Raw genomic sequence first — 13518 nt, forward strand, 5'->3', positions numbered from 1 at the left:
TTTAGATTCATTAGTTAGTAATAATTTTTCAAAGTTGCCACCTCTCCAATTCTTGGCCACTTTTTGGATTCCTATGTATCTCAGTGCGTTGGTATTTCCATGATGCTGGGTCGCAAAATGCTGGTATAATGGGGTATCCATGTTTAGTTTCTCAATCATCAGCAGGTGTTCCCGAATCCTATCCCTAAGGATCCTGGACGTCTGGCCTACATACTGCAGCCCACATGGGCATTGCAGTAGGTAGACCACTCCTTTGTCCTTGCACCTTATCAGATCTTGGATTTTAAATTCCTCCTTAGTATTGTGGGAATTAAATTTAGTTGTCTTAGTCCCACACTTGCAGGCTTTGCATGTATGGCAAGGGAAGAATCCTTCCACCTTCTTTCCAAACACATCCACTATTCCTCCAGATGTTTTCTTTGGGAGGCTAGGTGCCAGTCTGGTCTTTAGATTTTTTTGTTTTTCTATAAACGAATCTTGGATTCTCTGGCAGTCTGTTTCCTAAGACTTCGTCATCTTTTAGCAACGCCCAGTGCTTCCGGAATATACTCTCTATAACGTGTTTGTTCTCACTATATTCCGTTATCATTGCTACATTGAAGTCATCTTTAAAGGATTTGTCCTTCGTCTTATCTCTGTATTTAGTAAGTTCTCTCCTTTCTATTTTCCTTACTTCATCGATTTTCTCATCCAGCATTTTCTTGTCATAGCCTCTCTCTATAAATTTCTCCTTTATTGTTGAAGCTTGTTCTTCCCACTTAGAGGGGTCGGAGCAGTATCTTTCTCAAATCTCCTAGTTTGGTTCATTTGATCACCCCATCCTTAGTCCTCTGAGTATCAATTAAGGAATATAGACTTATCTGAAATTATATGTCAGAAAAGTGTCCGTTGATACTTATATAATTCTTTAGTGAATATTCACTCAACATCTAGAAAGATACTTCCCCCAGAAGAAGACAAAAGACCTAGAAAGGTGGTCCATTAGAAAACAATAAGACCTAGCAACATTTTCCCTTAATAGAAAACAGGACGTACCATGGATGGTTAACAGCTATCCTCTTGGTTGTATCGTATACTATATGGGTGTACTGCGGACAACTTTCATCTACCAGTTACACATTATATGGGTGTATTTAATTCTCATTTACCAGTTACATTACTGTAGCGAAGTGAGATTAGCACCTATTTATAGATTTATAAGCAGGAGCATCCACCAGGCCAAGTCTTCCTCTTACGTAGTTGGTATACATATATATGCACATATAGTTACATATCTCAGCTATATATGTGTATTTGGGATTAATCTATTATTGGATTAAATATATTAGCCCGCAGTCTAAAGGATGTAATTTAAACTGCATCCTAGATTAAGTATCCGAGAATTACTAATAATCCCCATAATACAAAGCTATCCTTTGAAGATAAAGACAATTCAATATACATGCAGTATCAGATAGTGGAAAGACAAGCACTCAAACCGAATACAGCTATCCTTGAAGATAAGACAATTGGATAGTGGAAATACAGGCATTCCAACTTGATATATATGTCTCCCTTTTATGAAATGGAATTACAGGCACTTCACATGATATAGATATATAAAAGTCTCCCTCTTATGAAGTGGAATTACAGGCACTTCACATGATATAGATATTCTTTGAAGATAGGACAATTTAATATATATGCAGCATCTGACAGTGGAAATATAGGCACTCCAACTTGATATATGAAAGTCTCCCTCTTATGAAGCGGAAATACAGGCATTTCAACTTGATGTATGAAATCATTAAGAGAATTTTTGGATCAACTAACGGACAGTAGCCATAAGAAAATCCAAGCAATTATAAACTTTTTACCAAACTTTTTTAATTTAGTTATAAATAAATCCAATCATCGAAAGACGATGGATTTGCTCACAAACCGTCAGATTAATTTAAGCCAGAAGGCAAAAAAAAATTTAAAATTTTTTTTTAATTTTAATTTTAGTAATTAGCGCTGTGGGCACACATAAATGTTCAAACCAAAAATTAAGTTGTAAAAGCCTTAGACAACCACATAAAGGTGAACATACAGATGTGTATCACGGGCAAGAAATTTCACATTTCTCCAACATAGGTGTGTCCGGTCCACGGCGTCATCCTTACTTGTGGGATATTCTCTTCCCCAACAGGAAATGGCAAAGAGCCCAGCAAAGCTGGTCACATGATCCCTCCTAGGCTCCGCCTTCCCCAGTCATTCTCTTTGCCGTTGTACAGGCAACATCTCCACGGAGATGGCTTAGGAGTTTTTTGGTGTTTAAATGTAGTTTTTATTCTTCAATCAAGAGTTTGTTATTTTAAAATAGTGCTGGTATGTACTATTTACTCTGAAACAGGAAAGAGATGAAGATTTCTGTTTGTAAGAGGAAAATGATTTTAGCAACCGTTACTAAAATCGATGGCTGTTTCCACACAGGACTGTTGAGAGGAATTAACTTCAGTTGGGGGAAACAGTGAGCAGACTTTTGCTGCTTGAGGTATGACACATTTCTAACAAGACTCGGTAATGCTGGAAGCTGTCATTTTCCCTATGGGAACCGGTAAGCCATTTTCTTAGTTTAAGTAAAAGAATAAAGGGCTTCATTAGGGCTTAAAAAACTGGTAGACATTTTTCTGGGCTAAAACGATTACTTTACTAAGTATATTTGGCAGATTATTACTTTTAATAGTTGTTAAATCTTGGGGATTGTTTTAATAAAAACGGCAGGCACTGTATTGGACACCTTTTTCACTGGGGGCCTTTTCTAGTCCTAGACAGAGCCTCATTTTCGCGCCTTTAATGCGCAGTTGTTTTTGGAAAGCATGGCATGCAGATGCATGTGTGAGGAGCTAAGAACCACTGAAAAAGCTTATAGAAGGCATCATTTGGTATCGTATTCCCCTCTGGGCTTGGTTGGGTCTCAGCAAAGCAGATACCTGGGACTGTATAGGGGTTAATTGTAAAAACTGCTCCGGTTCCGTTATTTTAAGGGTTAAAGCTTTCAAATTTGGTGTGCAATACTTTTAAGGCTTTAAGTTACTGTGGTGAACAATTCCTTCATACTTTTTCACATATTCAGTAATAAAGTGTGTTCAGTTTAAAATTTAAAGGGACAGTAACGGTTTTATTGTAAAACGTTTTTTGTGCTTTGTTGACAAGTTTAAGCCTGTTTAACATGTCTGAACCATCAGATAACGATGTCCTATATGTATGAAAGCCAATGTGTCTCCCCATTTAAATATATGTGATATATTTGTGTCATAATGTCCAAACAAAGTAGGGATAATAATGCCATAGATATGATATTGCCCAAGATGATTCCTCTAATGAGGGGAGTAAGCATGGTACTGCATCATCCCCTTCTGTGTCTACACCAGTTTTGCCCACACAAGAGGCCCCTAGTACATCTAGTGCGCCAATACTTATTACCATACAACAATTAATGGCTGTAATGGATAATTCTATTGCATGCATTTTTTTCCAAAATGCCTACTTATCAGAGAAAGCGTGATTGCTCTGTTTTAAACACTGAAGAGCAAGAGGACGCTGATGATATCTGTTCTGACATACCCTCACACCTATCTGAAGGGGCCAGGAGGGAGGTTTTGTCTGAGGGAGAAATTTCAGATTCAGGGAAAATTTCTCAACAAGCAGAACCTGATATTGTAACTTTTAAATTTAAATTTCAACATCTCCACGCACTACTTAAGGAGGTATTATCGACTCTGGATGATTGTGACAATTTGGTCATTCCAGAGAAATTAGGTAAGATGGACAAGTTCCTAGAGGTTCCGGTGCCCCCCGATGTTTTTCCTATACCCAAGCGGGTGGCGGACATAGTAAATAAGGAGTGGGAAAGGCCCGGCATACCCTTTGTCCTCCCCCTATATTTAAGAAATTAGTTCCTATAGTCGACCCAGAAAGGACTTATAGCATACAGTCCCAAGGTCGAGGGGGGCGGTTTCTACTCTAAACAAACGCACTTCTATTCCTATAGAAGATAGTTGTGCTTTCAAGATCCTATGGATTAAAGGTTAGAGGGTTTGCTTAAAAAGATGTTTGTTCAGCAAGGTTACCTTCTACAACCAATTTCATGCATTGTTCCTGTCACTACAGCTGCGTGTTTCTGGTTCGAAGAACTAGAAAAGTCGCTTAATAAAGAATCTTCGTACGAGGAGGTTTTGGACAGAGTTCAAACTCTTAAATTGGCTAACTCTTTTTTATTTTAGATGCCGCTTTGCAATTAGCTAGATTAGCGGCGAATAATTCAGGGTTTGCTATCGTGGCGCGCAGAGCGCTTTTGCTTAACATCCCTTTCAAGGGTAAAACACTGTTTGGCCCTGACTTGAAAGAGATTATTTCAGGCATCACTGGGGGAAAGGGCCACGCCCTTCCTCTGGATAGGTCTTTTAAGGCTAAAAAGAAGCCAAATTTTCGTCCCTTTCGCAGAAACGGACCAGCCTCAAATTCTACACCCTCTAAGCAAGAGGGTAATACTTCTCAAACCAAGCCAGCCTGGAGGCCGATGCAAGGCTGGAACAAGGGTAAGCAGGCCAAGTCACCTGCCACTGCTACCAAAACAGCATGAAGTGTTGGCCCCCGATCTGGGAAGGATCTGGTGGGGGGCAGACTTTCTCTCTTTGCTCAGGCTGGGGCAAGAGATGTTCAGGATCCTTGGGCGCTAGAAATAGTTTCTCAAGGTTATCTCCTGGAATTCAGGGAACTACTCCCAAGGGGAAGGTTCCACGGGTCTCAATTATCTTCGAACAGGCATTCTTACACTGTGTAGAAGACCTGTTAAGCATGGGAGTGATTCATCCTGTTCCATTAGGAGAACAAGGGATGGGTTTTTACTCCAACCTGTTCATAATTCCCAAAAAAGAGGGAACATTCAGACCTATTTTAGATCTCAAGATTCTAAACAAGTTTCTAAGGGTTTCATCATTCAAAATGGAAACCATTCGAACGATCCTTCCTACCATCCAGGAAGGTCAATTCATGACCACGGTGGACTTAAAGGATGCGTACCTACGTATTCCTATCCACAAGGAACATTTTCGGTTCCTAAGGTTCGCTTTTCTGGACAAGCATTACCTGTGGCACTTCCATTCGGATTAGCCACTGCTCCAAGGATTTTCACAAGGGTACTAGGGTCCCTTCTAGCGGTGCTAAGACCAAGGGGCATTGCAGTAGTACCTTACTTGGACGACATCCTGATTCAAGTGTCGTCTCTGTCAAAAGCAAGGGCTCATACGGACATTGTCCTAGCCTTTCTCAGATCTCACAGGTGGAAAGTGAACATAGAAAAAAGTTCTCTGTCCCCGTCAACAAGAGTTCCCTTCTTGGGAACAATAATAGTTTCCTTAGAAATGAAGGTTTTTCTGACAGAGGCCAGAAAATCAAAACTTCTAAGCTCTTGTCAGGTACTTCATTCTGTTCTTCTTCCTTCCATAGCGCAGTCCATGGAAGTAATAGGGTTGATGGTTGCGGCAATGGACATAGTTCCTTTTGCACGAATTCATCTAAGACCATTGCACCTGGGCATGCTCAGACTGTGGAATGGGGATTATACAGACTTGTCTCCGACGATACAAGTAGATCAAATAACCAGAGATTCACTCCGTTGGTGGCTGACCCTGGACAACCTGTCACAGGGAATGAGCTTCCGCAGACCAGAATAGGTCATTGTCACGACCGACGCCAGTCTGGTGGGCTGGGGCGCGGTCTGGGAACCCCTGAAAACTCAGGGTCTATGGTATCGGGAAGACTCTCTTCTCCCGATAAACATAATGGAACTGAGAGCGATATTCAATGCTCTCAAGGCTTGGCCTCGACTAGCAAAGGCCAAATTCATAAGGTTTTAATCAGTCATCATGACGACTGTTACATATATCAACCATCATGGGGGTAACAAGGAGTTCCCTGGCGATGGAGGAGCATCCGGGGGAGTGGGAACTCCATCTGGAAATCTTTGCCCAAATAACTCAATTATGGGGCATTCCAGACTTGGTTCTGATGGCCTCTCGTCAGAACTTCATGGTCCCTTGTTACGGGTCCAAATCCAGGGATCCCAAGGCGACTCTATTGGATACAATAGTAGCACCTTGGATCTTCAACCTAGCTTATGTATTCCCACCGTTTCCTCTCATTCCCAGGCTGGTAGCCAGGTTCAATCTGGAGAGGGCTTCGGTGACCTTGATAGTTCCTGTGTGGCCACGCAGGACTTGGTATGCAGACCTGGTGAATGTGTCATCGGCTCCACCATGGAAGCTACCTTTGAGACAGGACCTTCTTATTCAGGGTCCATTCGAACATCCGAATCTGGTTTTCCTCCAACTGACTGCTTGGAGTTTGAACGCTTGATTTTATCAAAGCGTGGGTTTTCAGATTCTGTAATAGATACTCTTATTCAGGCTAGAAAGCCTGTAACTAGAAAAAATTTACCATAATATATGGAAAAAATATATCTGTTGGTGTGAATCTAAAGGATTCCCATGGAACAAGATAAAAATTCCTAAGATTCTTTCCTTTCTACAAGAAGGTTTGGAGAAAGGATTTTCTGCGAGTTCTCTGAAGGGACAGTTCTCTGCTTTATCTGTTTTACTTCACAAAAGGCTGGCAGCCGTGCCAGACGTTTAAGCGTTTGTTCAGGCTCTGGTTAGAATCAAGCCTGTTTACAGACCTTTGACTCTTTCCTGGAGTCTTAATCTAGTTCTTTCAGTTCTTCAAGGGGTTCCGTTTGAACCCTTACATTCCATAGATATTAAGTTATTATCTTGGAAAGTTTTGTTTTAGGTTGCAATTTCTTCTGCTGGAAGAGTTTCTGAGTTATCTGCTCTGCAGTGTTCTCCGCCCTATCTGGTCCATGCAGATAAGGAGGTTTTTACGTACTGAGCCTGGTTTTCTTCCGAAGGTTGTTTCCAACAAAAATATTAACCAGGAGATAGTTGTACCTTCTTTGTGTCCGAATCCAGTTTCATAGAAGGAACGTTTGTTGCACAATTTGGACGTTGTCCGTGCTCTAAAATTCTATTTAGATGCTACAAAGGATTTCAGACAAACATCTTCCTTGTTTGTTGTTTATTCTGGTAAAAGGAGAGGTCAAAAAGCAACTTCTACCTCTCTATCTTTTGGCTTAAAAGCATCATCAGATTGGCTTATGAGACTGCCGGACGGCAGCCTCCTGAAAGAATCACAGCTCATTCCACTAGGGCCGTGGCTTCCACATGGGCCTTTAAGAACGAGGCTTCTGTTGATCAGATATGTAAGGCAGCGACTTGGTCTTCACTGCACACTTTTACCAAATTTTACAAATTTGATACTTTTGCTTCTTCTGAGGCTATTTTTGGGAGAAAGGTTTTGCAAACCGTGGTGCCTTCCATCTAGGTGACCTGATTTGCTCCCTCCCATCATCCGTGTCCTAAAGCTTTGGTATTGGTTCCCACAAGTAAGGATGACGCCGTGGACCGGACACACCTATGTTGGAGAAAACAGAATTTATGTTTACCTGATAAATTACTTTCTCCAACGGTGTGTCCGGTCCACGGCCCCGCCCTGGTTTTTTAATCAGGTCTGATGATTTATTTTCTTTAACTACAGTCACCACGGTATCATATGATTTCTCCTATGCAAATATTCCTCCTTTACGTCGGTCGAATGACTGGGGAAGGCGGAGCCTAGGAGGGATCATGTGACCAGCTTTGCTGGGCTCTTTGCCATTTCCTGTTGGGGAAGAGAATATCCCACAAGTAAGGATGACGCCGTGGACCGGACACACCGTTGGAGAAAGTAATTTATCAGGTAAACATAAATTCTGTTTTTACTCCATGATCCCTGTATCCTAACAGATAAACAACGCTTTAATATACACCAATAAGAATATCATTTTAGAACACACCTTCTATCACCCAATCCACACAGGAGAAAATTAACCAATAGGGTTAATGTATACATCGTGTCACCCACTCCGTATAGAAATAATGGATTGGTATAAGCTGCAGAAACCTTATACAACCATGTAAAGGTGAACATACAGATGGGTATCACAGGCAAGAAATTTCACATTTTACTTTATGCGCTTTGTGATACAATCCCTGTTTCCTAAAAGATAAACAATACATTCCCTGTTTCCTAAAAGATAAATAACGCTCCAATACACACCAATAAGAATATTATTTTAGAACACACCTTCTATCGTCCAACCCACACACGAGAAAATTAACCAATAGGATTAATGTATATATCCTGTCACCCACTCTGTATAAAAACAATGGATCGGCATAACGAGCCGGTAGAAACTAAGACGGATCACACTTTAAGAAGTAGGAAACACAGGATAAACCTATGTGAGAAATCAATACATAGCTATTATAAAAAATCAATCCTTCTTTAGGTGAAACCACATAAGAGATCGATCTTTACGATAGCACATACACAATCGCCTAATATATAGCTTAAGAAACAAAGAGCCTGAACAGTTGGTATGAATTTAGGATCGGTACATTGATTTATTTTTAATGAAAATATTTATGTGATGACAGTTTTGTATACAAATACTAATGCAGACCGGAAGTTATTGAGCAAAATACACCGGAAGAGAGATCAGCAGCAAAGAAAAATCGGAAGTGTATATATACTTTATGGGATAAACCAAGCAAAACAAAAAGAAAAGAATAAACCAAATGCATAAAAATACACTTTTAGGTAAAGGATAATCAGAAATAAGGAGTTTAATCACCTTTACTTAATCTTAACGAAACAGGAAGTACTGGACAATCACTTCCGGTTTGCATTTGACAAATGGGTATAAAAGACTACCCAGAACAGTATAATCCAGTCTTGAAAAAGGTCTAGCACAGACCGAAACGCGTCGACTGGTGAGTCTTCTTCCTTCTAACTTTAATTGGGACATTTACGCTCTGCACTATTGTGTGCTTGTTTTCTTTTTTTAGGCGAAGTTTGGGTCGGGCCGGGCCCTTGATGAGTTTTTCTCCTTATACCATCACATCCCGGTATTGCCTAAGATTGCAGTTTATATCTTTCCACAGGATTTATCAAGAACATATTTATGCTTTATTTTATCACAGTGGCCACTGATTTTTCATTTTATCGTTATCATTTTTATTCTTTTATTCACCACGCACCTTTTTTCACTACGTGCCTTTATGGAATGAACATTGCTATTTAAATTTGGAGGACTGTGTTATTTTGCTTTTTGCCACAGATGCTATTTTTGTTTTTATTTTTTCTGGTATTAACCGATTGAATGCTTGTATTTTGATTGAATATTTTTGTTTATTGTTCATCCACCACTGCAATTGTGTTTTTTCACCACTATGTGTTACACATGTCACACTTGCTAAATCACTTTAGGAACATCGACATTAGACCACATTAGACCATTTTATAACTTCTATTTTTGGTAGGATACACACTAGGATTTGTTTATCACCTTTAGCAAGGTATCTATTCATCCTTAATGCTACATATCTAGGCTATCCCACTTAGAAAGGGGACCATTTCATCTGTATAATCCACCCACCAGACAATTAGCAACAGAGATTATATACTCTCTGAAGTCTTTTACTGATTTTATCATTTTTTACTATTGTTATTATAATGTATGTTTGATTGTAACATGGATCCATGTCTGTAAGAAATTAAAGTGTTAATTTTTATACAGTTTTACAGTTTAGTATTATACACCTAGACCCAGCCTATTAGGCGCTTTGGTTTCCTTATCCGATTTATCTACTCACTCATTGACTACTAGGAGTCAATATCCAGAGCCAGGGTCTTTTTGAGGCAGGCGCTTAGTGTACCACCTACTGTTTTTGTTTACACTGACCAATTTTGGATCTAAAGATCTTAAACAAATTCCTCAGAGTTCCATCATTCAAGATGGAAACTATTCGGACCATTTTACCCATGATCCAAGAGGGTCAGTACATGACCACAGTGGACTTAAAGGATGCCTACTTTCACATTCCGATTCACAAGAATCATCATCGGTTCCTGAGGTTTGCCTTTCTAGACAGGCATTACCAATTTGTAGCTCTTCCATTCGGGTTGGCTACAGCCCCAAGAATTTTTACAAAGGTTCTGGTCTCTCTTCTGGCGGTTCTAAGACCGCGAGGCATAGCGGTGGCTCCTTACCTAGACGACATCCTGATACAGGCGTCAAGCTTTCAAATTGCTAAGTCTCATACAGAGATAGTCCTGGCATTTCTGAGGTCGCATGGGTGGAAAGTGAACGAAGAAATGAGTTCTCTATCTCCTCTCACAAGGGTTTCCTTCCTAGGGACCCTTATAGATTCTGTAGAAATGAAAATTTACCTGACGGAGTCCAGGTTATCAAAACTTCTAAATGCTTGCCGTGTTCTTCACTCCATTCCGCGCCCCACGGTGGCTCAGTGCATGGAAGTAATTGGCTTAATGGTAGCGGCGATGGACATAGTGCCATTTGCGCGCCTGCATCTCAGAACGCTGCAATTATGCATGCTCAGTCAGTGGAATGGGGATTACACAGATTTGTCCCCTCTACTAAATCTGGATCAGGAAACAAGAGATTCTCTTCTCTGGTGGTTATCTCGGGTCCATCTGTCCAAGGGTATGACCTTTCGCAGACCAGATTGGACGATTGTAACAACAGATGCTAGCCTTCTAGGTTGGGGTGCAGTCTGGAATTCCCTGAGGCTCAGGGTTCATGGACTCAGGAGGAGAAACTCCTCCCAATAAATATTCTGGAGTTAAGAGCAATATTCAATGCTCTTCTAGCTTGGCCTCAGTTAGCAACACTGAGGTTCATCAGATTTCAGTCGGACAACATCACGACTGTGGCTTACATCAACCATCAAGGGGGAACCAGGAGTTCCCTAGCGATGTCAGAAGTCTCCAAGATAATTCGCTGGGCAGAGACTCACTCTTGCCACCTGTCGGAGATCCATATCCCGGGCGTAGAGAAGTGGGAGGCGGATTTTCTAAGTCGTCAGACTTTTCATCCGGGGGAGTGGGAACTCCATCCGGAGGTGTTTGCTCAATTGGTTCACCGTTGGGGCAAACCAGAACTGGATCTCATGGCGTCTCGCCAGAGCGCCAAGCTTCCTTGTTACGGATCCAGGTCCAGGGACCCAGAAGCGGCACTGATAGATGCTCTAGCAGCTCCTTGGTTCTTCAACCTGGCTTATGTGTTTCCACCGTTTACTCTGCTCCCTCGACTGATTGCCAAAATCAAACGGGAGAGAGCATCGGTGATCTTGATAGCGCCTGCGTGGCCACGCAGGACCAGGTATGCAGACCTAGTGGACATGTCATCCTTTCCACTGTGGACTCTGCCTCTGAAACAAGACCTTCTAATACAAGGTCCTTTCAATCATCCGAATCTAATTTCTCTGAGACTGACTGCATGGAGATTGAACGCTTGATCCTATCAAAGCGTGGCTTCTCCGAGTCAGTCATTGATACCTTAATACAGGCACGAAAGCCTGTCACCAGGAAAATTTACCACAAGATATGGCGTAAATATCTTCATTGGTGTGAATCCAAGAATTACTCATGGAGTAGGGTTAGGATTCCTAGGATATTGTCCTTCCTCCAAGAGGGTTTGGACAAAGGATTATCAGCTAGTTCTTTAAAGGGACAGATTTCTGCTCTGTCTATTCTTTTACGCAAGCGTCTGGCAGAAGTTCCAGACGTTCAAGCATTTTGTCAGGCTTTAGTTAGAATTAAGCCTGTGTTTAAACCTGTTGCTCCTCCATGGAGCTTAAACTTGGTTCTTAAAGTTCTTCAAGGGGTTCCGTTTGAACCCCTTCATTCTATTGATATCAAACTTCTATCATGGAAAGTTCTGTTTCTGATGGCTATTTCCTCGGCTCGAAGAGTCTCTGAGTTATCTGCCTTACATTGTGATTCTCCTTATCTGATCTTTCATTCAGATAAAGTAGTTCTGCGTACAAAACCTGGGTTTTTACCCAAGGTGGTTTCTAACAAGAATATCAATCAAGAGATTGTTGTTCCATCATTGTGTCCTAATCCTTCTTCGAAGAAGAACGTCTTTTGCATAATCTGGACATAGTGCATGCCTTGAAGTTTTACTTACAAGCTACTAAGGATTTTCGTCAAACATCTAACCTGTTTGTTGTTTACTCTGGACAGAGGAGAGGTCAGAAGGCCACGGCAACCTCTCTTTCTTTTTGGCTTCGGAGTATAATCCGTTTAGCCTATGAGACTGCTGGACAGCAGCCCCCTGAAAGGATTACAGCTCATTCTACTAGAGCTGTGGCTTCCACCTGGGCCTTTAAAAATGAGGCTTCTGTTGAACAGATTTGCAAGGCTGCGACTTGGTCTTCGCTTCATACCTTTTCAAAATTTTACAAATTTGATACTTTTGCTTCTTCGGAGGCTGTTTTTGGGAGAGAGGTTCTACAGGCAGTGGTTCCTTCCGCTTAATCCTGCCTTGTCCCTCCCATCATCCGTGTACTTTAGCTTTGGTATTGGTATCCCACAAGTAATGGATGATCCGTGGACTGGATACACTTAACAAGAGAAAACATAATTATGCTTACCTGATAAATTTATTTCTCTTGTAGTGTATCCAGTCCACGGCCCGCCCTGTCCTTTTAAAGCAGGTCTAAATTTTAATTAAACTACAGTCACCACTGCCTGCACCCTATGGTTTCTCCTTTCTCGGCCTGTTTCGGTCGAATGACTGGATATGGCAGTGAGGGGAGGAGCTATATAGCAGCTCTGCTGTGGGTGATCCTCTTGCAACTTCCTGTTGGGAAGGAGAATATCCCACAAGTAATGGATGATCCGTGGACTGGATACACTACAAGAGAAATAAATTTATCAGGTAAGCATAAATTATGTTTTTTTTCTTTCTTTATTCAGATAGAGCATGCAATTTTAAGCAACTTTCTAATTTACTCCTATTATCAAATTTTCTTCCTTCTCTTGGTATCTTTATTTGAAATGCAAGAATATAAGTTTAGATGCTGGCCCATTTTTTGTGTGAATAACCTGGGTTATTCTTGCTGATTGGTGGATAAATTAATCCACCAATAAAGTGCTGTCCAGAGTCCTAAAACAAAAAAGAAGCTTAGATGCCTCAAATAAAGATAGCAAGTGAACGAAGAAAAATTGATAATAGGAGTAAATTAGAAAGTTGCTTAAAATTGCATGCTCTATCTGAATCACGAAAGAAAAAATTTGGGTTCAGTGTCCCTTTAAAGTGATGCTAAATCTAAGCGTTTAACAAAAGCTAGTATTTGCCATCACTAAAAATAAAGTCTAATTTCTGTCAATTACTAAAAAAACGGGTGCTAAACTCCCCCTTTTTGTGCTGAAGTAAATCAGCACACGGCACAGCGCTCTTCTATAATGAGGTAACATTACCACCTCTTAACCTATAGCCGTGCATGTCAATTGACATCCTAGCACGGCTAGAGGTGGAAACGTCACCTCATTGGTTATGGAGTGCTGTGCCATGGGCGACCGGAGGCA

General features: G+C 41.0%; 1 protein-coding gene across 2 annotated transcripts in view; it reads left to right on the forward strand.

Annotated features, from left to right (window-relative positions):
* The window catches only part of LZTR1 (leucine zipper like transcription regulator 1), a 130517-nt gene that overhangs the window by 70448 nt on the left and 46551 nt on the right, over positions 1–13518 (forward strand). The gene's annotated exons all lie outside the window — the stretch shown is intronic.

This window comes from Bombina bombina, chromosome 2 (genome assembly GCF_027579735.1).
Source record: "Bombina bombina isolate aBomBom1 chromosome 2, aBomBom1.pri, whole genome shotgun sequence".
In the NCBI taxonomy this organism is placed as follows: domain Eukaryota; kingdom Metazoa; phylum Chordata; class Amphibia; order Anura; family Bombinatoridae; genus Bombina; species Bombina bombina.